At 40.3% G+C, this 22,247-nt stretch overlaps 1 protein-coding gene across 12 annotated transcripts in view; it reads left to right on the forward strand.

The window, feature by feature from the left end:
- Positions 1 to 22,247, forward strand: part of DNM3 (dynamin 3) — a 388,315-nt gene that overhangs the window by 314,714 nt on the left and 51,354 nt on the right. The gene's annotated exons all lie outside the window — the stretch shown is intronic.

Consider the following 22,247-nt stretch of genomic DNA (forward strand, 5'->3'; position numbering starts at 1 on the left):
GGTTATTTATTTTCTTGGAATAATGTGTATGCTTTCCCTTGGAGAAGTTTAGCAAATGTATTTCCCTGGGATTTAAGGAGAGCCCATCTGGTTCACTTAATTTATGCACAACTCAGTAAGAATATCATTACAGTTAAGAAGGATAAAAATTCACTGACCTCAATATAATTCCGTGTGACTATAAAAATGAATTGTCTGTCTCAGTCATCGCAGCACCAGTAAACCTTTGGTTCTTTCTTTGGCAAACCAGGCTTAAAAGAGCATTGCTACTGCCTAGCTTTGGAACCCCCTGACTTTAATTTTAATCAGTTGGAGGAAAGGACATTTCGATTGGAGGCAGAAGACGTTGAGAAGTCAGTTAGAATCTTTATTATGTTCCAAAAGTGATCAATCTTGCTGAATAGACTGTCGGAAAACAAGAATTGATCTGCTGCTTAGAACACTCAGTGGGCGATAGAACAGGGACCTCCAAGGGGTGCTTGAGGCTTATTTGTATTTTTATTTCCTCTACTGTGTCCAGAAAGAAGTGACTTCACTCTAGTGAATGAGAAGTGATGAGAATGATGATGTCTTACATCATAGCTTTTTGGACATATTTTCTCTCACAGACATTTTTTTGTACGTAAAAGAGACAGAAAAACAGTCGCGCACACACACACATACATGTGTTTCTGTATGTGTTTATCTGAGCATAAAGAAAGGTGTAGGCGATGGGTTAGAAGAAAAGTTAGGGGTTATTTTTGACTTCTTTAGACATCCATATATTAACTTACTTATTTCTGTATTCATGTGTTATTTTTATAAACTTAGAAATCCAATAAGGTAAGAAAAGTTTTTATACAAAATGTAGAGAAGGAGAGTGGGGGCAGCAGCAGTAACTTTTAAGTAGACTGAACAAGTGAGTATGGGGCACTTTGCAGGAAGCTAGAAGAAGGCCAGGGGAGTGTTGTAATGATAATTATTAGGGAGAAGCCATACACTTGTCTATTAAAAATTAAACATTCTGGGGCCAGCACCGTGGCTCAGGTAGGTGGTTGGAGTCCCATGCTCCTAACTCCGAGGTTGCCGGTTCGATTCCCACATGGGCCAGTGAGCTGCGCCCTCTACATAAAAGACTGTGAACAACAGCTCTCCCTGGAGCTGGGCTGCCCTGAGCAGCCAACCTACACAACTAGACTGAGAAGTAACGGCTTGAACCGGAGTGGGGTTGGGGAAGAGAGGGGAGGCGGAAGAAGGGGAAAAAATAAAAACTAAAAAATTAAGCAATCTAAATGGATGGAGCAGGAGATAAGTATCCCAGAACAGAACCTAAAATAATTTCACTTATTTGGGAAACTACAAGGAGGACTCGCATATTTTAACTTAAAACTGTTCTTTTTCTAAACCATTTTCATTTTGTTTGTCTCAACTGGATGCATATTATTTTAGTCCAGAGCTAGGAACGCATTTCTTTCCATTATTGAGTTAAGCAGAATCTAGTTAAAAAAAAAAAAAAAAAGTCCTGAAAAAAAACAAAAAACACAAAATAACATTCAAATAAAGATTTAGCAAATATATTTAGTTGCGTGCCAACTAATCAAATCAGCCCTAAAATAGAAAACGCTAACGTTATTTAGGGATATTAGTTGTATAACAAATGGGATGTTAAAGACCCATTACATAATGACAACACACATTCTTCCACATAAATCATTATTATTGACCACGTTTTAATTGAAGAAAAGTTCTGATTGGGACATTTTTGTTTTCCTCTTTGAGGTAATTAGCCATTAGTCTCATAAATTTTCTCATTTTATGTCACATGGCTTCAAAGAGAATATTTGGTAACACTTCAAGGAATTAGGGAGGGAAAAAGGATAATTTGATGCAAAACACAAAATAGAACTTAAAAAAAAAAAAAGTATCAGCTTGTTGAAATTCTTCCATTACTGCAATTATTCTCTCCAGTAAGAATCTGAAAAAAAAGTATTGTTTCCACTTAGGTCAGTGATTCTCAACGAGGGGTGATTTTGCTCCCCGTGGACATTTGGCAATGTCTGAGATACATCTGATTGTCAGTGGTACTACTGGAATCTAGTGGGTAGAGAAGCCAACATCCCATTATTTACAGAATAGCCTGCACAATAAAGAACGATCCAGCCACATGTGTGAATGTGTCAAGGTTGATAAACCCTGCCCTAACTTGAAATAAGTATGCAAGCATATAAAGGCTTGAACCGATGACCTTCATTAACTGAGCCCAATTCACTCAGGACTGGTTGAAGCGCTGGAATCTGTTCAGGCTGCAAAGTCTGACTATAAGCAGTTCACACTTTCCATTATGCTTCAGAAGCATCTGCTTCACATGAAAAATATTCCCCCCTGCCCTTTGGTTTGATGGTTTGCCTTAGAAAGCATAACAGTAACTGAAAAGATTTTCAAACTTGGGCTTGCACACTTGGATGCAGAGGACAGGCTCAAGGGCTGTGACTGTTACTGCCTTCACCAACACTTTTTCGTGACTACATGTCTTTCATTAAATAAGAAAAACCCAATTTTTATAAATTTGGGTAATTTTTAGTGCTTCCACTAGAAGCTTATTTCAAAATTGGAATACTATGAAAACAAAAAAAAAGTTAATATATTTCATATCTAAGCATTAAGACAAGACATAAAAATAGACTCGGTAAGGTACGGTTAAAATCTGAGTATCATGAAAAACTTTTCTAATGTTCCAACCTAAACATCATCTTACTTCTCTTTCCACGTGGCCCAACAGTTCGACTCATGGATTGTCAAACAGAAAATTTTCTCTACTAAGGTGTGGAATGTATTGGCTGCCAATCAAGACTTTTTTTTTTTAAAAAAGTCACTTTAAGATGGACAAGGCATCCAGACCTAAAGATAACTCCACTCAGTTATTTGCTCAGTCCATTTAGAGGTAGAGTTTTTTTGTTTTTGTTTTTTGGTGGGTTTTTTTTTTTTTTTTTTTTAACAGCATTGAAGCATAAACTTTGCTACTTCGATTTTTCTCCAAATGTGAAAGCATTGCTGAAATCAGGGTAGAAGCAATGATGGAGGCTGTTAACAAGTTTACATGTCCAATTCAGGAGAAGTGCTGAGAGGGTTACAACGAGGACGAATCACAGAAGTGTAAAAGTGTGAAATGTACAGGATTCTAGGTGTGTAGAATGCAAATATCACATAAGGTAGTGGTACACCTAAATTCCAGCTTGGCTTCTGTAAAATGGCTGGTAGTTGTGGTCCAGGGGTAGGTCTTTGACAAAGATAGTGGATTATAACTGCTTCCCCGATAGCAGAGCCTCCCAAACGGTGAAAAAACAGTTTAGTGCTAGACAGGGGGCCTGAGGCCCAGATTTGGCAGAACAGCATTTTGTGTGTTGGCAATTGGTGTGATGTTCTGCTACGTGCTACCTGTTTTGATTTATTACTTGTGTGTTGTCTGTCTTCTTACCTGTCCTTCAGACTCCATGAAGACCAAAATTCGCCCTATGGTTTTGTGCTTGTTATAGCAGTATGACTTGGGTCATAACAGGTAGTGAGTAAATATTTGTGGAACGGCTCAATGAATGAATATAAACGATGGAAGAAACAAGTCAGAAACTGTGAACTCAGGTGTAGGGTTTCGAGGGGAGAAGTCGGTGACAGTGCAAAGGAGAGAAGTCGGGAAAAGAAGGAATAGAGAAAGGAAAGGTGGTGAGAGAAGCAGCCTGCAAAGTTTCCAGCCATTCACCTGGCCGCCATGATTGATTCACCTGAAATTTCTGGAGCCAGTTCTCCAGCGTACATTTAAATGTTTACATTGCCAGACTGTTTACACACCTTGTTCTTCAGGGCTAGACACAATAAAATGCTGATGGAATAAATTATTAGGGTTTGGTTTTTTCCCAGTACGTTTAACTTAAATCTGATTGAACTCAACCCCACCTCTGTTGACATATACTATGGGGAAAATAACTTCTTATATCTTTTTTTTTTTTCCACAACAGATAATATTCCTACAAAAAGGAAATCCCTCAGAACTGTTTTGTTTCTTCACCCTTTCTCTCTGCACTCCCAGCTCAGGGATGGTCTTCCTTTTTGACAAGGCCATCTCTTCAGCACATAGCTAGGACTTTGCTTTATCAGTTAGTTCCATGCTCTTTCTTACATTTTCATTCATTCTCTCTCTCCTATTGGCTTTTTCTCCTCAGCATATATTATAATTATAGACTTATAGTATGTAAGCTTTCCTTTTTTCTTTTCTCTACCTGGCTTTCCCGTTCAAAAACTGTTTATTTCTCGCTTTCCCTTCACCACTAAATGAGCTTATCTAAATATCTTCAGATAAGCTCATTTAATCCTCACAACCTTGGAAGACAATGGTTCTCAAGTAGGGACATTTGGCAACGTCTGGACATGTTTTTGACGCTCACAACTGGGTTGATGGGTGCTATTGGCATCTAGTGGGTAGAGACCAAGAATGCTATTCAACGTCCTATGAGATGTAGGCCAGCCTTCTACAATGAAGAATTATCCCGTCTAAAATGCTAATAGTACCGCTGTTGAATGTCCCTGCTATAAAGTAGACATTATGTTCTCCATTCTGGAGATGAAGAGCAGGAGGCTTAATAAAGTTAGCAAACTAGCCCAAGACCACATATGTAATACATGAATGAGTCAGGCTTTGATTCACACCCAGCTTTGAGTTCATGTACTTTCTAATATGCAGACTCAATTGCAATCTAATTTTTATTGTTACATGTAAATTTAGAGTAAACCTCTTTGTGTATAATTCCTCATCTACGTTTCTGATTATTTCCTTGGGGTAGATTTGTAGAAGTGGAATTGGCATCAAAGGGAATGTATAATTATAGAGTTTTTGATTCACACCACCAAATTACTTTCCTCAAAGCTAGAGTAATTCACATTCCTAACATCTCACCTCATCGTAACCTACAATGAGTATTAAAGTTTTCTTTACCTTCTTATTTAATCCTTGCCAATTTGATCATTTGCCTGTCCCTTAAAAAAAAAAAAAAAAAGCGTGCTGCTTAGATAGTCTCCTCCACCTGCAAACCTACCCTTTCGATTGGAGGGACACAGAAGTACAGAGGTTTAAAGCTCCTGCCTGAGCTCAGATCCAGGCTCTGCCACATCATAGCTGGGTGACATTGCTCACGTGACTCTGAGCCTCTTTCTCCATTTGTTCAGTGGCACTTGATGTTCATTTCTACCTCACAGAGACTGAATGAGCTAGTACCTGTGATGTCTATAAAACAGTGCCAGGAACAAAGTAAACTCTCGAAAGCTCTTTGGTATCATTGGTTTTCGTACTTGCATGGTCTTTCAAGCTTTGTTCAAGGGCCACAGTCTACAGCCAGAGGTGGCGATGACTTTCCGTACCGTCCCCTTTTTCCAGATATCTAAGTGTACTGTGTATCAAGGTCTTTACTATTTGCTGTCACCTGAAAGGTGTCCACCTATCGCCGAGCTGCTGCTTGGCTTGTAAATACAGCGTGTGTTCTCAGCCGGCGTCTTTGCCCCAGGGCGTTCTTCTCATGTACCCTCCTATTCAACCACGTCCATCGAGGTCTTACGGGTTGGCCTCAGGAGTTCTGTGCTCCTTATAGATGTTCTTACCTAAAAGTTCTAGAGAGCAGCAATTCCCAACGTCTGCTTAGCCCATTTAAAGAAAAAGGAGCTTTGATGATGAAAACTGTTTGGGTCACACGGCATTCTTTATCTCCCTTCTGGGGAGACACAGAGTACGTTAGCACTGTTTTTAATGGAGAGTGCTAGAATAAAGAAACACGTAAATGTGTTTGACACCACAATTCTTAAACTTACTTTATCAAATAACGCAACAACCCCTATGTTTTTAAACAACACCTATCGCCATCTGGTAGTGTCAGTGTTGAGTGGGGAACACTCTCACAGAGCAGGCGAAAGGACAGGGACAGTGTCTAACTCGGAGTCTCCCGGTGTGCCCCATCAGACCTGCATCGGACATACCCAGCTGCTTGTTAAAATGCAAACTCCTGGGCCCTCCCAAATCTTCTGAGTTCCTAAGGATGGCTCCTGGGACTATACGTTTTACATAATGTCTAAACTTTCGAATGGCGACTCTAGGTATTCACAGCAGCCAGAATATAAGGTCCACACAAGATTGCCCTTCTTTCATCATAGAAGAAGAGTTTACACCCCCAGCCTTTGGTTCTCCTGTGAAGTAGGTTGGTGTAATGCTAGGAACCAAGCCCCAGGTCCAGGCTGACCGGAAACTCAGCTGTCTCATCACTCCCTGCCCAAGCACATCCTTTTGCCAGTAGCTGGGGAGCCTGCGGCTGGATTCTGTTCGCAGCTCTGACAGGGATGGTGGGGAGTCATTCCGTTTTCCCATTGAAAACGACGGCTGGCAGCCCCCAGGCTGGAAGGAAGATCTAGAGAGGCCTAAGACATTTCTGCATGGCACGGGATCAGAGCAGCCACCGGCCACCGGGTGGGCCCCAAAAGCTCAAACCAACTCACTCCTTTGTGTCTATTTGTTTGTTCAAGGAAGTCATTACCATATCTCTTTGTACTTTTGTGCTAAGGGGCTCTGAGAACTTCCAGGGAGTTTTCCAGATGAGCCTAAGTGTACGACCAGTGCTTCGCTTTGGTTATAAATCCAGAGTGAAAGTGGATCTGAACTTGACACATATAAATAGTGGAAAGTTTATTTGTACAGGTTTATAGTTTCACTTCTCTTTCTCTTTCTTTCTTTTTACCTTTTTGCTCTTTAGAGTGATTCTTCTCAATAATGTTAGCTTGTTAAAGGCATGTTCACATTTTCCCTCTTCGGTTGGTGATTTATTTCCATACTTTGTACCCTGCTAAGTTTGACGGTGACGCTCGCTGACACTTGTTTTTCTAAATAGAAAATACGGTTTGATTGCTTTTAAAGGAGAGCTGAGGGTAACCTCTGGTTGGGAAATATTTGGGGCATGTCAAGTTGTTCCTTTTCAATGTGTAAAAGACTCTTCCATTCGTGGGATTAGGCTGGAGTCTACCTCTAACTAAATGTCCTTCCTGACTTCTGAGGGTATTGAAAGTTTGCATTTGCTGCCCTTGGAGAACAGGGTGATGCTTTCTTGAAAGCTTCTCCCCAAACTGTATTACCTGTTTCCATCTGTTTTTTCCACCAGTCTGTTTCTAGAACATTTGCATTGGCTTATCTTGCCTTCAAAACCTCATCTCTGTCCATCCCTCTTGCCCTTGTCCCGTTATCAGCACGAGACAGTCATCTGCTGAGAAGTCAGGGGTGCCCTGACCTGGCGCGTTCTCTGCTCAGTCAAAATACTGCAGTGTGAAGAGGATCTGGCCATGCTGTGCTGAGCACAGGGGTCAGAGCACCCAGACGTGCCGCAAACACGCGGTGTTCAGCCATGTTTTAGGGCAACAGCTCCCTGAATCTCTGCCCCGCCTCCACTTTCGGGAGCCGCTGTACTTGCCTAGGTCTCCCCAGGTGACCTCCCCATCTCTGAGAGCCAGCCTTCTTTCATACATCGTTCCTGCGTGTCCTGCCTGTGGGAGTTTGATGTCACTTACCGTTTTTCTCATTGCACCTTTGTTCAGTCAAGTCTTTATTGAGCATTTGCTAGGTGCCAAGAATACAAAAATTACTCAGCCGTCCATTTCTGCCCTTAAGAAGCTCACTCACTATTTAATGGACACTTACAAAAGAGGGGAATGAAAGGTGTGCTTAGGGGACAGGACTCATGAGGTGAACCAGCAGTTTGTGGCATGGGGTGGGGAGGGCATCGTAATGGGAGGACGTGACTGGTCGAGGTCAGGCACGATGGGACTTCTGCCTAAACAGCGGGTTGGGGAGTGGGTCACGGAGGATCGTGGACTGCACCCTGTGCCATCGAGAAGCTACGAAAGGTCAGAATGGTGTTCTAGACTGTTCAGCAGCAGAGTGAAGGATAAATGTAATGGGAGCCGGGAGACCCATCAAGGCATTCTCCTGGTCATCAAGGAGGTGAGCGCCAGAACCAAGGAGCGTTTGCAGGAATAGATGACGTAAACGAACGCTGTGCCCCCGCCCTACCTTCTGGGTTAGATTCATTCTGGGAATTAGTATGTCTTCAGAGACAGGTGTAGACTGACACTCTCCCTTGTATGTGAAGTGAGGGGTCGACAGGCTGTCCTCTGCAGGGGCAGCACCACTCTGACCCCATTTGCTGGTCCCCACTTCTGTTTGTTCCTGTGTCCTAGACGTGACCCCTGCCCAGCTCCCCCCACCCCCTCCGAGCTCTCGGCAGCTGTGCCCATCAGGGTTTCTTCTGACCACCCTTCCAAGCTTTTCCTAATTACAGCTCCTGACAGACACTGAGCACTCACTCCTGTGAGCACGACCATCTGCAGGGCACGAAGTGGGGAATACATTGGAGTAAATAGTATCAACCACTTCTCATTAATTTTTTTGGCTAGGCTTTCCTCTCTCTAAATCAATGCCCTGCAACATGTCATATTTAGAAAGAAGCAGCAGGAGTGAGCACGCGTGGAAGCCACACCCTGTCACAGTCCTGTCCGTGCCCTTGTCACGTCCCCTCACTAATCTGTGAAGCTGGTTTTCTTGTCTGATATGAGCTAGTTCCTTTGTTCTTTTCTTTTTACATTTCTCCTTTTTTTTTTTCCTTTTCCCTTACTCTTTTGGGGATCCTGAGAGAGTTTTAAAATGGTAAATTCTCTAAGAAACCTGCAAAAAAAACTCCCCAGCAATAAACTTGGTTTAATGTGGTCAGTTTTATCACAGATCAGGCCTGCCCCAGGCAAGCAGGCTCAGCCAGTAATTTGGGAAGTCTTTGAAGCCACACGTACATGTATACATTAACCTCCAAAACTAACCATAATTTTAATTAACATAAAATAATCGAAAGACTTGCTGATTAGACACCGTGTGGCTTTGACAAAGCCTTCTGGGCCGGGGTTGGGGAATAGAGAACAGAGAACTCTGACCATCCCTTTCCCCAGCAAACAGGGCTTTCTTTAATCATTTAGAAGCACATTTTATTTTGCTCAACTTTTTTTTTGTTGCACGATGTTCTTAGAGACCCAAAACAACAAAATTCCAAAAGCTTTTGCTAATTAAAAAGAGAGGAACTGAAACTGTTATAGATTATGTCAGTTAAACCCCACATTAGGAAAAAAAAAATGTCGAACTCCAGATCTCTTTTCAAGTGTTTGATTTACACCATATTCCAGTAAGTTGATGCAGGCCGAGAAGTTTTCATTCATTTCTCTTGTGTGTCAAGTGGGACATGCTTAGAGCGGCTGGTTCTCCCAGGGACAAAGCAGGAAGAATTAACTTGAGCCAGTGTTGGTTTTTACGATATGTGGTTTTGAGTTTCAGAGGAGTGGGGCACAGTGTGAATCATGCAAACAGCCGACTGAAAACTCCTCAACCTTATAACAAAAAGCAGATTTTTTTCCACATTTCTTCCAAGTTTTTATTTCACATGTAATTCTGAGATACAAAATATTCTGTAAAACTGTAAGGCAGCCGCAGTCATTCTTGCCGTTTGGGGGTTTCCCAGAGAGAATCGTGTTCAGAAAGTTCCTTTTTTTGCCAGAAGGTTTATTATGTGGACTGAAAGGCCCAACAAAACAGACAACACCATCTCCATTTTATTATACATGTTATTTACTGGGGTTTCCCTGAAGAAAGCTTAAGAATTCTTTCCCCATGAGTCACTGACCAAGTGATTGTTTTTTTAAAATATAAACTTTCCTTCAGCTGGTCAGTTTGGAACAACACAAGCTTCTCATCTTCTGTCCACTCCGGGCTACTTCACCTTCATCTGTAAGTGATCACGTCTACGGCCACATGGAGGGGCCTCCACGGAGCCAGTTTCTGTCCGTTTAACACTCAAGTTTAAGAAACCAACAGCCTGGGTCATGCGTGCTTCAGAGGACTCTGTCCTCCGCATGTGACCTCCATAAATTATATTCCCACTGCTGGGGCAAAATGCCTCTCCTTGGTTTCGTTTCTGCGGGAGTGAGTGGGATTGTGCCCTTTTTACCAAGAATTGTCGGTGGTCTCCGTGCCCAGGTCACGTTACCCTTTCACCTTTGTGAGTGGGTTAGAAGATGTTGCTTGGACCCTAGACTTCTTATCGGCTAGGAGGCTTATCGTGAGTGCTCTTGCCAGTAGCTGAACTTTCTAATTAAATACTGACAGCTTAACAAAGGTGTCAGTAAGCATGTTAATCAGTTACCTCCCCCCCCCATCCCCCCCGCAAACAGCCCTGTAATTGCAGCCATCCATTCTGAAGGAGCAATGTTATTTTAGAGAACATTTCTGAACCCCTTCCCACTCACTTTCCCAGTGGCTATAAGAAGCCTGCTGTTGCCAGCTGAGTGGTCTAGAGTCCCTGCTAATTACCACCTTCCACAGCTTTTGATTTTGAGCCCAACTGATGGCGCCAGAGGCTGAACCACAGTCAGATCTACAGGCCCCTGATTTGCCAAATGGAATCTATGCAGTTTGTTTCCTTTCTCACAGTGTTTTTATGATGGACTCAGCTCAAACTGGAAATAGAGTAGGAATTACTCAAAATATTAATGGCTGGTGGTTTAAATTTTGAGACAAGGAAGCCATCAGGATTCTAATTCTGTTGCCCACACGTGTTTGTGTGTTGGTCTGTGAGTGTGTGCTCACACAAAAAAGATACAGGTAGACATATCACAAAATTTGTTTTTCTGAAGACTTTGGCAGTTTTAAAGTTATATTTCACTAAATGCCCTAATACCAAAAGCTTTCAGAATCCTTCACATTTTACAGCCTCATAAAGGTTTTATTCCATTGTCTGTTGATGACTAATGCACAGGGTCTTCTGCCCAAATCAGATGTGCCTAGAATTTTTGTTAAACTAGCAGCCTTTAAAAATATATCTTGGAAAAGAAAAGTATTCATAGAGGGAATAAGAATTCTCTTTCCAGAAGATTCAGAGGAGTTAGCCTGAAACCCGAGCAGTTATCTCCCTGTTTCCTAGAAAAGACTCACACACAAACTTTAGTTTCATCACGTTTAGAAATGTTTGTTTCTCAAAAAGCATTCTCTCGGCTGTATCTTGCTTTTGTGTTTGAGGTTCCTTCAGAAAGGCGAATTGATTATGCTAGAGAAAATTATGTCAGAAGACAAAGCTGTTCTCAGACAACTGTGACATAAAGGCTTCCTATTTTCTCTCTATTAATTTGGCTCCGAAGGCATTTGGGGTGGTACGGTAATAAGCCCAGCATTTCAAAATCTATAGGGTAAAGTGAATGGAAAGTTAGCTGTCAGCTTTCTTTATTGATGGGAAGTCAGAAAATGAGGCATAATTTTAAAGCGCAAAGAATCCAAACCACACACACACACACACACACACACACACACACACACACACAGTTACCCATTAGAATAAGTCTTCCTCATCACATTTCCCGAACTTTGAAGTGTCATTGTGCCCACTTGATTCACTTATTTATTCCACAGACATTTAGTTAGCACTTTCCACATGTCCGGCGTTGTACTCAGTGCTGGGTATACAGCATGAAATATACACTGTACATATATTTTCCCTGTTCTCTTAGCGCTCCCAGGCTGCTAGGAGAGACTATAAAATCATTTATCATCACCTTGTATCATAATTGCTAAAGTAGTTATGTTAGGAAGTAGAGATGAGAGGTGCCTAATTATGTTTTCCTGACAAGCATGGATGTGGGTCAGAAAATGCTTTGAAAAGGAAGTGACTTTTGAAATGAGTTTTGAAGGGTACAAGTGAAAATCTGGGAGAAGGAGTGGATCCCAGGTAGAGGGACAATGTACATAAAAATTCCGAGAAATGAGAGTGAGTGTATTGGAGGAACGGAAGGCAGATGGCTGTGACTGCATAAAGTTTGTATGAAAATGTGCAGAGGAGGCTGAGGGGTGGGGGAGGGAGACGAGGCCCAATCTTGCTGAGCTTTGTATGTCATGGGCAGAAGTGTGAACTTTATCGTAAGAGCACTGTGGAGTCACTGAAGACATTTAAACATAGGATCATCGTTATATTTTAGTAAGAGTGGTGTATGAGGAGTGAGCAAATGTAGGACTGGAGACTAAGAAACTGTTGCAGTAGAAAATAAATACTGAAATGGGGACAGATAGACTCCTGTTTTCAATAGAATGACAGATCAGATACCCTGAGGGACACCCCCACACAATGCCAGTTAGCGTGCTGAATGTAATATGCAAATTTTATTTGTAAATGCATTGCCAACATGGATGGAAAGGAAAGAATCCCCAGAGGCCAGAAAATGAAGTGAGAGCAAGAAACCTGGGAGGTGAGCTAGAATTGGTTTTCACCCTGAGGATCTCACCCAGACTCTGGAGGTCTTAAGCCTTCAATGTGGTGGCCAAAGGAGGCCTGGGGAAAAGGAGGGAAGCTTAGGACCCTCCCGGTTCTAAGGAATCTAACAGGAGACCGTCACACAGGCTGGCATTACCAAAACTGAAACGTTAGTATAAGGAAATACTAGAAATAGATCCAATGTCCGAAGGATGAAGCAAGGAAATTGTCCTTTACTGTCCTTGGCATGAAGTGGAGGGAGGGTGGTGGTGATCTGCCTTTAGACAATATAACCACAAATCTGCCCTTATTTGGGTACAAGGTCTGAATCTATGCTCTGTGTGTGTTATGAAAAAACCTCAAGTACAGAATTTCATTTTCCTGGGTTAGTAGTAACCCCAGAGAAACTAGCAGAAGCAAACACAAATCCTCTGTGGAAAAACATGCAAGTTTAACCCAGGTCTTAAATAATTCCCTCAGATAGAGTTCCAAGGAAAATGAAGAGCTCACGATGAAGAAAGGAAGGAGGGACATTAGGAATGAAGCCACTACTGAAAACCAAGAAAAACAGTAAACAGTGAAGTCAGACCACTAAAGAAAAGATGTTGGCGTTATTAGGCAAAGAAATAAAATCAAAAGGTTTAATCTGTTTAAGAAACAAAAGAGAAACTTGTAACTATGAGCAAAAAGATTGAGCAGATTGGTGGGGAGTAACTTCTTGAAAGGATATATAAGCCTTGAAATGAAAATTTCAATCCAAGGGTTCAGTGAAGCAGATTAGACATAACTGAATAGAGAATTCATGAACTGGAAAATCTGTAGTGATATGAATAAACTGACCAAAATAAAGCTCAGATCAGAATAAAACCCACAAAGAAAAAAGATGATATCACAGACTAAGTAGTGCTAACCTACATCTAATCAAAGTTCTAGAAGGACACGGAGAATGGAGAAAGGGCATTGGTCAAAGAAGCAATAGCAGAATGTTCCTAGTAATACTGTTCATAATAGTGAAAATCTGGAAACAACCTAGATGGCCATCAATAGAAGGGCAAATGAAGGAAGTGCAGTATATTTTCACATTGGACTATTATACAGCCTTCCAAACAAGTGAATTACAGTACATTCAACTGCATGGAGGAATTAGCAATCTACATGAAAAAAGATGATATATAGTATATTCCTCTTATGAAATTAAAAATAACCAATTAAACATAACTCTTTAGAACTACCTCTAGACGCAATAAAACAGTAATAAAAGGAAAGTAAGGGACTGTTGATTGTTCTCACTGATGGTTACCTTGGGTGGCAGAAGCAGAGGGATTAATTAGCAGAAGGTGCCATAGGCAGGTTATTGAAAAAGGCCTAGCTGTTTTGTTTTTGGTAATGAATCACAGGTGCTTGTTATGTTATAAAAATAACTAATTAAAAACCTAAATAAACAGAATTGATCCATACACTGATTAATGGTGAAAGTGTGCCAAGAACCAAGGATTATGGTTAATCCAATTCTATACTCATATACTACAAGTACATTGAGGGAGCTCGGAGGAGAGAGCAGGGAGGGAGGGCCAGGCAGGCTGAGAATTTTCCAAAATTGTTGCAGTTCACCAATTTTCAGATTCAGGCAACACAAGTCCTCAATAGGATTAAATAATAATAAATTCACATCTAGGCACATCCCACTGGAACCCTAGGACACCAAAGAAAAAGGGATCTTAAAAGAATCCAGAAGGATAGATCACCTCCAAAGGAAGTAGAATTAGGCCGTCTCATGATCAGTGAGCCTAGAATTATGATGGGATAGATAAATGGTAGAGCCAGGATTCATATCCGTATCTCCTGATTTCTATGCCCATTTTCTTTCTAACAGTCTACCAAAATTTATCACACATCCATGTATACAATATTTCATTCACTGTAATGAATGCAAACCAAAAAAAAATAATGAATCAGGGAATCTCAAAGACTTGAAAACGCTGAGAAAAAAAGGAATAATCTGTGTAACGTATGAAAATGTTAGTAAAACTTGTGTAAGTACAGAAGGGAAGTGGGAAGTGCCATTTGTTTAATGCCTAAATATGTGTCAAGCCTTGTGCTTGTGTTTTCAAAACCCCATTCAGTCCTCACAGCAAATATTTATGGGTTGTAGTTCTCATTTCCGTTTTGTGGTGGAAGAGACCATGGCTTGGCGAGATTAAATAAGTTGCCCAGTTTCACAGACCTGGTAAATGATAAATTCAAAGTCTGGAGAGGTTCCACCAGCCCTGCCCAATGCCCCGTCTTCCCAGTAATAGTTTCAATAAGTAAATAATGTAAGGTGTCACCCAGTGGAACACTTTCTGGATAACCTTTCAATGCCTCCACCTTTCAATATCAGGGGTTTGTGACACCAGAGACATGCCCAGGAATATCAGTTCTTCCTTTGCATTTCTCTAGACTTTTTTTCCCACCTGAATACTCTACCGGTTTCTCCACCACAGTTTTGCTAGTCCATTTACAGTGGACAAGTTTCTAATGGTACAAGAGCCTTGAATCCCAGCACTCAACACTTATTTGACAAATGACTGCATCCATTTGAGACTCGATTTCCTCATCTGCAAAGTGGGAAGTAACACACACCCTTCAAGGATTATGGTAATGCTTAAATGAGAAAATGAGATCAATGAAACCCTTAGTTCAACCCCTGGCACTCAGTTAATGATTTTGCTGCTGCTACTGGACCCTTGGCACGTACAGAGATAGTGTTTATGGTCAGTGGTTTTTATTTTCCCTTCCTAGTTTGCCTAAGAGTAAGTGACACATCTTTCTTGAGTCTACTGTGTGTGGTCTGATATCGTCTTGCATCTAGCTGTCATTAATTTTAAGTCATTTTAATGAGAAAATAATTATAAAATGTTCTGTTCTGAATTTCACATAGAGGTAATATGGATATAGTGATATATTGCCAAATATCCATTTCCTAAAGTAAGATTTTAAAAAATTCCCAAATGTTCATCCCTGGAGTTGGATTCACTAGAATGGAATAAATGAAGACAGTATTCACTGAGCTTCTAAAGAATACATGTTATTTAGGTCAGTTTGGCCAAAGAGTATTTTTGCCTTCAGGATTTATTTTTTCTGAATTATGTGGTTACGCACAATCATTTTAATGATGGACTGATATGTGAAAGGGGTTGACATGCAGTCAGGAGTTAGAACCAAACAAGCACCAACTCCACATGTGTGCAGACAGCCGTCCCCAGGCCAGAGGAGGGAGGAGGAGAGGCAGATAAAACGCGGCACTGAATCAGTTAACATGTTTGTTGTGGGATGTGTGTCCAGGATACACATGAAATGCTAAATTGGTATAGATTTCTGAAGGTCAAAATCCCCCATTTTCTGCGGGGATAGTTTCAACCCCCTCACACCCTGTGGATGCCTGAAACCGCAGATAGTACCGAACCCTATATATACTGTTTTTCCTGTACATACACATATGATCAAGTTCAATTTATAAATTAGGTACAGGAAGAGACTAACAGCAATAACTAATAATAAAACAATTATCAACAATATGCTCTAATAAAAGTTATGTGAATATGGTCTCTCTCTCTCTGATAACCGATCTGATCAGTGAGATGGCTACTCAGTAACTAATGGGAAGATAGCATGTACAGTGTGGACAAAGGGACGAATCACATCCCAGGTGGGACTGAGAGGGATGGCAAGAGATTTCATCACGCTACTCCGAGCGGCACACAATGTAAAACTTAGGATTTTTTTTGGAATTTTCCATTTAATATTTTCAGACCATCCAAAGTTGACCACATGTAATTGAAACCTCAGAAAGTGAAGCTGCAAATAAGGGAGGACCATTGTATTGTCTTTTTCTTACTGTGCAAACTTGCTCAACCTAATAGGCAGAAATTTTTTTATATTTTATCTTTCTTTCAACCAATCACTGTTGTTTCTTTAAACAGAGAAGATAATAAATCAAACCTATGATAGAGCATCTTCCTTCTTCTACGTGGTTTGTGGCATTTCTGTTCTCCATTAGCACTTTTGAATATGGTAATAACACCCTGAGTTTGCTCACATCTTTCATACCCTTCCATTTTATCTCGTTAGTGTCTGTGTTTCTTGTAGGTGGAATATTCCTCCTGCGAATGACTTAACATGCTGCTAAATCCGAGGAGCTGGATATTTTTTCTTTGCAAACCAGCATTCTGTGCCACTTGATTATTTGTGTAGCATTCAGACTTTTAGAAGATGGCTTACCTAGCACGGTATAACTAGAGACAAAGAAAGGAAGTACTTAGCATAGGGGGAAAATGTTGATGTAAAAACAGTTCTCCAAGGAGCACAGCACTGCGGTGAAATAGATTATTTTCTTAGAATGTCAGAGACTGTGGTATGCGAGAGAAATGACAGAAGCGAAAAAAGCCTCGGTTCTTACTCACATCATACTTTCTTTGTTAAAAGGCTTTTGCTCTCTTTTATATAAGACGCAATTTATAAGATCTTTTTAAATCAGTGGGGAGCTCATCTCTCTGCACATCCATGGAACCTGACGGCTGTTAACAACGTGGCATAACACTGCTGAACAGTTCAGGATCAGGAATATCATTCTATCATTCCCAACTGAAACAACATCAGAAAATGTAGGCAGGCTAAATAGAATTACCCAAAATGGAGCCCGTCTGAAATTCCAAGTCTCCCAGAGACAAAAGTACTATTCACTTCTTCTTCCTTCTTATGGCTGAAATTCATTTGCATTCACTGACATCCTTTAAATTATTACCCTCCTGGGAAAGTCTGAACCCCCCCCCCCATAGAACACATAAACATTCAGTTGTTTCTGATCAGAACTGTGCTGTTTGTAGTTCCCCTGACTCATATTTTAATATCCCAGCAAAGAAAAATCACTGCCAGAAATACAGCAAATGTTTGCCATCTAGATCCTCTTGGTTTCAGGGGTTTCCTGCAGCAATTTAAACATTTCAGGGATCTACTTTGTGCTTTAAAGGTTATAATTTCACGTGTCAGGCTCTTATCTGACCCTTTAGAATGATAAATCTGAGAGAATTTCTTGTGTCCAGAGAAAAGGCAAAATGGGAACTAGCTGGTTCCAAAAATTCAGCTACAGAATCATTGATGGTTTTCTCCAACTAACTGTTAAAATGTTAATGTAATAATAAATGCTAGGACTTTTTTCTTTTTTTTTTAAGTAAAATTGTTTAGCAACAAGAATTTAGCACTTTCAAAGTAGCCACATGGTCTGTTGCCCAGGACTCCCTTAAAGATTGTTTTGCTGAGGCTGTTCGACATCTGTCAGCATTTTCAGCATAAACCATCGGCTCAGAAAAATTCTTCAGGCTGAAACTTGATACATCAGGTCCCAGCTCAGGACTTTTTATGTGTATTCAGGAAAATAAGTTCAGCTGTTTTTAAGTCCGGGCGATAGAAAAAAAAAATCGAATATGCCCTTTCAAGACACTCTCTTGGTTTATACGTAGGTGGAAGGAAAACAGACGCCTACACAACTAAAACGAATTGGAAACACATAAACAATTAGATAGTCGTGAAGTTGCTGAAACAGGATGTCTTTATTGGAACTATAGTGACCACATTCTTAGTAGGATGGCGTTTGGGACTGTGCCCGGCTTTAATTCCGGAGGTCAGGATGTGCCCACCTCTTGGCAGCTGAGGATGAACAGCTTAAGTGACCAATTCCAATCCTTCGGCTTCGCAGATCTGTGTACCGCCAGAGACTGATACAATAACCAGTCGCTTGCCAAAGGCTCTGTAACGCGCTGGTGGCTTGCGGTTTTACACAGCTTCCACGTACATTATCTTGACGTCTAAAGTTACTTCTCTGAGTACAGCTGTGTGTGCGATACTGGACTCCCTTCCTCTGGGTGATCCTATGTAGTCCACTTACAGCAGGAATGCACTTTTGAACTGAAAACTGTCACTACAAATCTCACTGTGAGTGCAGGAATTCATGAAGAGTTCCAGTTGATTGGTTTGCAAGGATTCGCCTATGAAGGTAGAGAGAATATGTCTTAAACTTGTTATTGCATTCAAGGTGGAAAAATCATTGCAACGCATGAGCTCCTGGTATTGATATTTTTGAGTTGGCGATTTGTAGTGTGAACATTTTTTTTTCCTTTTTATATGAATGTTAATTGGAAATAGAAAGCCAAGGTCTGAGCAGCCCTTTAACATACTTCTGTGCCAGGTGACTATATTGGAGAACTTTGAACTAAAGATCCCCTAAATCATTCAGAATAACCCGCCAAAAAACAAACCAAAAAACAAAAAAAAAACTCTCAAAAACATATAAAGAATTAATATGTTAATTAAATCCATTTTAACAGATGGAATTAAAAAGGCACTAAAATTGAGCCACTGTTTCATGTGTGTGTGTGTATGTGTGTGTGTGTATAAAATATTCCCCTGACCTAATAGGATTTTCTTCCCCACAAAGATAGGAAAATGCCCCAGTTTTCCTGATTGGTTTGTGCTTATTACACACTGGACTTAGAGCTTCGAAAGCTGACTTTCAATTCGAGCTCTTCAACTTATATTGTATGGCCTTGGAAAAATTATGCATCTCTTTTGACTGTTAGTTTCTCGAAAAGAAATAAGTCTACCTATGTCACAAAGTTAGTCGAAAACTCAAAACAAGTTCTATCAGTAAAACAATTTTCAAAGTGTATACCTCTACATTTAGACAAAGTATATATTCATATTTATACAAATAGTACACAGTATTGTTACTAGTATCTAAGAAAACGAGAAGGGTACAGTACATGGAACCCAAATAAAATTTGGCACACACACACAAAAAAAATGGTGGCTAGGATGTAAATTGCTTTTAGTGTCAACCTCCAATTCCACTTGTTCATGGTTTACAAAGTTTTGTAAAGATCAATAACTACTCTGAATAGCTAATAATAGTGTCAATACATAATAGTACTTAATACATATGCATTGGTGTGTGTGTGTGTGTTTGTGTGTGTTATAAAACATTTTGCTGTAGGATAAGCTGAGGAAGAAGAAGACTGAACACCAAACAGAGATCTCAGATCTTTGTTATTCTAAACTGCACTAGTCGTAGGAAAGCATTTTTTTAAAAGACATGTGGACTTTGATTTTCAGCAGTTTTTTTACACTAGTTATCTTGACTTTAAAACATGTAGAAATATTGAGGACAGTGTGAGAAGTACTGTTTTAAATGCCTGATATTGCTCACAAGAAAGATGAGAAAACCCTGGGGTGCAGAAATAAAGAAGGGTCTGGAAAGCAGACAGGTAAGCTTATGGTGAAGCTACAGCTGTCCTTGGGGCATTTGCCATCACTGCCCCCAGGAGCTTTGGGTTTACACAGTCCTGTGGGGACAGGGGAAAAGGCCTCAGCCAGAACACAGTGGAAAATTACAACCAAGGCCCCTGCAGTAAGCAGGCCCCCCAAAGAAATACACCTTCAATGAAATGATAGATCAAGAAAAATCTACCTGCCAGTAATGGGGGATAACAAGGAAAATTTTTGGTTTTTTGTTTGTTTAATCTCAGCCTGGGTTCTAGGTGGAAGGCAAGAAAAGTTTTCTTTGAGAATTCAAGTTTGTACCACTTGCATGGTCAAGCAAAATGAAAACTGAGAAATTACCTAAAAATTGGAAGTGGTTCTGAGCCTGTAGAAACATAAATACTCTATGGAGGTACACACCTTCACATCAGACTGAATAGGATTCACACACACAGACTCACAAACAACTGAAAACCCATAAATACACAATCCAACTTTTAAAAGGACACACAAAAAAGAAGCCATTATGAGTGAGACAAGAAAATAACAAACAGTAGGAAAGATTTTGGACTATGTTTGAAATGTTTAAAGAAATAAAAGAGCAAATCACAAACTTGAGAAGGAACACATTTTTTTGTAAAAGAATATGCATCTTTTTAAAAAAAAACAAATAGAATTTTTAGAAATGAAGAACACAATTATTGAAATTAAAAGTTTATGAATAGATTAAATAGCTGAAGAGAGACTAAGTAAAAATGGATTGTATATAGTGGTATGCTGACAAATGTTTAATAAATAGCTCTCTGGGGGTGGAAAACCCCTGCTATTAAATATTTGTCAATTTCCATGGTGTGCCCACTCCCACCATGGCCAATTTTAAACTACCAATATGATGACAGTGAAAACAGAATTGGGAAGAGATGTACACAACTGGTTTTTGTATGCTGGTGCAAGCCAGTTCCTACACGTTGCGGGATATATAACTGAATTAATTCCCAGAACGCAGCAGAGAGAGAGAAATAGGAAATGTATAGGAGACATGAAGGATAGCACGAGAAAGTCTAACATATGTTTAATCATCATTCTAGAAAAGAGTGGGAGGATGGCAAAAATTTTTCCAGAATTGATGTAAATCATGAATTCCGAGCTCTACGAGCACCACAGATAACATGCCGATACACATTGTAATGAAATTGCAGAACACCAAAGACAAAGAGACAATCTTACAAGCATCCAGAGAAAAAGGAGAGATCAACTTCCAAGGAACACAAATTAAGACTTCTCCTGAAGAGCAACCTTGGAAACCAGAAATAATGGAATAATCTTCAAAGTACAGACAGAAACACTGTTAACCTAGAACTGTGTTACTTAAAGTGGTGTTTTAAAGCGAAGGCGTAATAAAGACATTTCAAACAACAAAAACAGATGCACACAAAAGGAACTTCTTAAAGAGCTAATTTTGGAACAAGGAGAATGATCCAGAAGGAACATGATCAAGGACACGGATAAACATTTAGTTAAATCTAAGCCACCATAAAACCAGCAATAATAATAATAATGTCTGGTAGTTAAACGCCATGTGAACCGTGAGTTTTCTTTTCCCACAAATACTAAACAGATTCTTACACATTTAATGTAATGATAGTACCACTTAGGTAAGTAAATAATTGCATAAGCAATTGAATGAAGAAGGGAAAGCTCTTTCTTACAGTATAGTTCCAAATCATACATTTAGAAGAGAAACTAGAAATAGAAAATCACCATTTGCAAAACACCAAGTCATAACGGTTTCTCTCAGGACTCATCAATGGACGCAAAAGTTAGGATGTTTACATAGCCTCCAAATGTCACCCAAAACGTACGTATTAATTCCAGTGGGGAGAAAAATAGAAACTTCACAGCCAAGAAACCTGGCAGACACCCTCTTAACCGAGTGATCGAAGTTCCCATCACTAACCACAGGACAGGTTGACATCACACGTCCCAATTTAATGCGCTCAGAAGGACACACGTCGTTTATGTGGTTTTCCTTCTTGACAAACATGCTTAACCTGAATTTAATAATGAGGAAACACCAGATAAACTCCAACTGAGAGGCACTCAATACTCTTCGAAGCTTCCTGACTGGCCATGGTTGTGTGGTTTTACAGGATGTCAGCATTTGAGAAATCTGGGTGAAAAGTATACGGGAATTCTTTGTATTAGTTTTGCAGCCTTTTTATAAGACTGAAATTATTTCAAGATGAATTCTTTTTTTTTAAGTCCGAGCTAGAGTTATGAGAGTTGCCCTCGGCCTCTCCATCCTCCATCCTTCTCAGAAAGGCCATTTACTAGTTACCGCCTCTCCCAGTTCTATCTGGAGACATCGATGCGTGGCTTCAGGAGAAGGAGCCACGTGCAAGGCTTAGAAGGAAGGAAAGAATTTGAGTCTGAAGCACAAGGTCCCCACTGTGTTGAATCAGCATGGCGGAGGCTATTAAAATGCCATCTTGTTCTCCCTCCCACTCCTCTCTGTCTTCCTCGGCCTCCTTACTCCACATCCCAGACTGCCTTTAATTCTATTGGGAGGATATACAGGGAAAAAAGAAAGAAAAAAAAATAATGAATGGCTGTATTCCTTGG

Source organism: Rhinolophus sinicus, linkage group LG17, assembly GCF_036562045.2.
Source record: "Rhinolophus sinicus isolate RSC01 linkage group LG17, ASM3656204v1, whole genome shotgun sequence".
Classification (NCBI taxonomy): domain Eukaryota; kingdom Metazoa; phylum Chordata; class Mammalia; order Chiroptera; family Rhinolophidae; genus Rhinolophus; species Rhinolophus sinicus.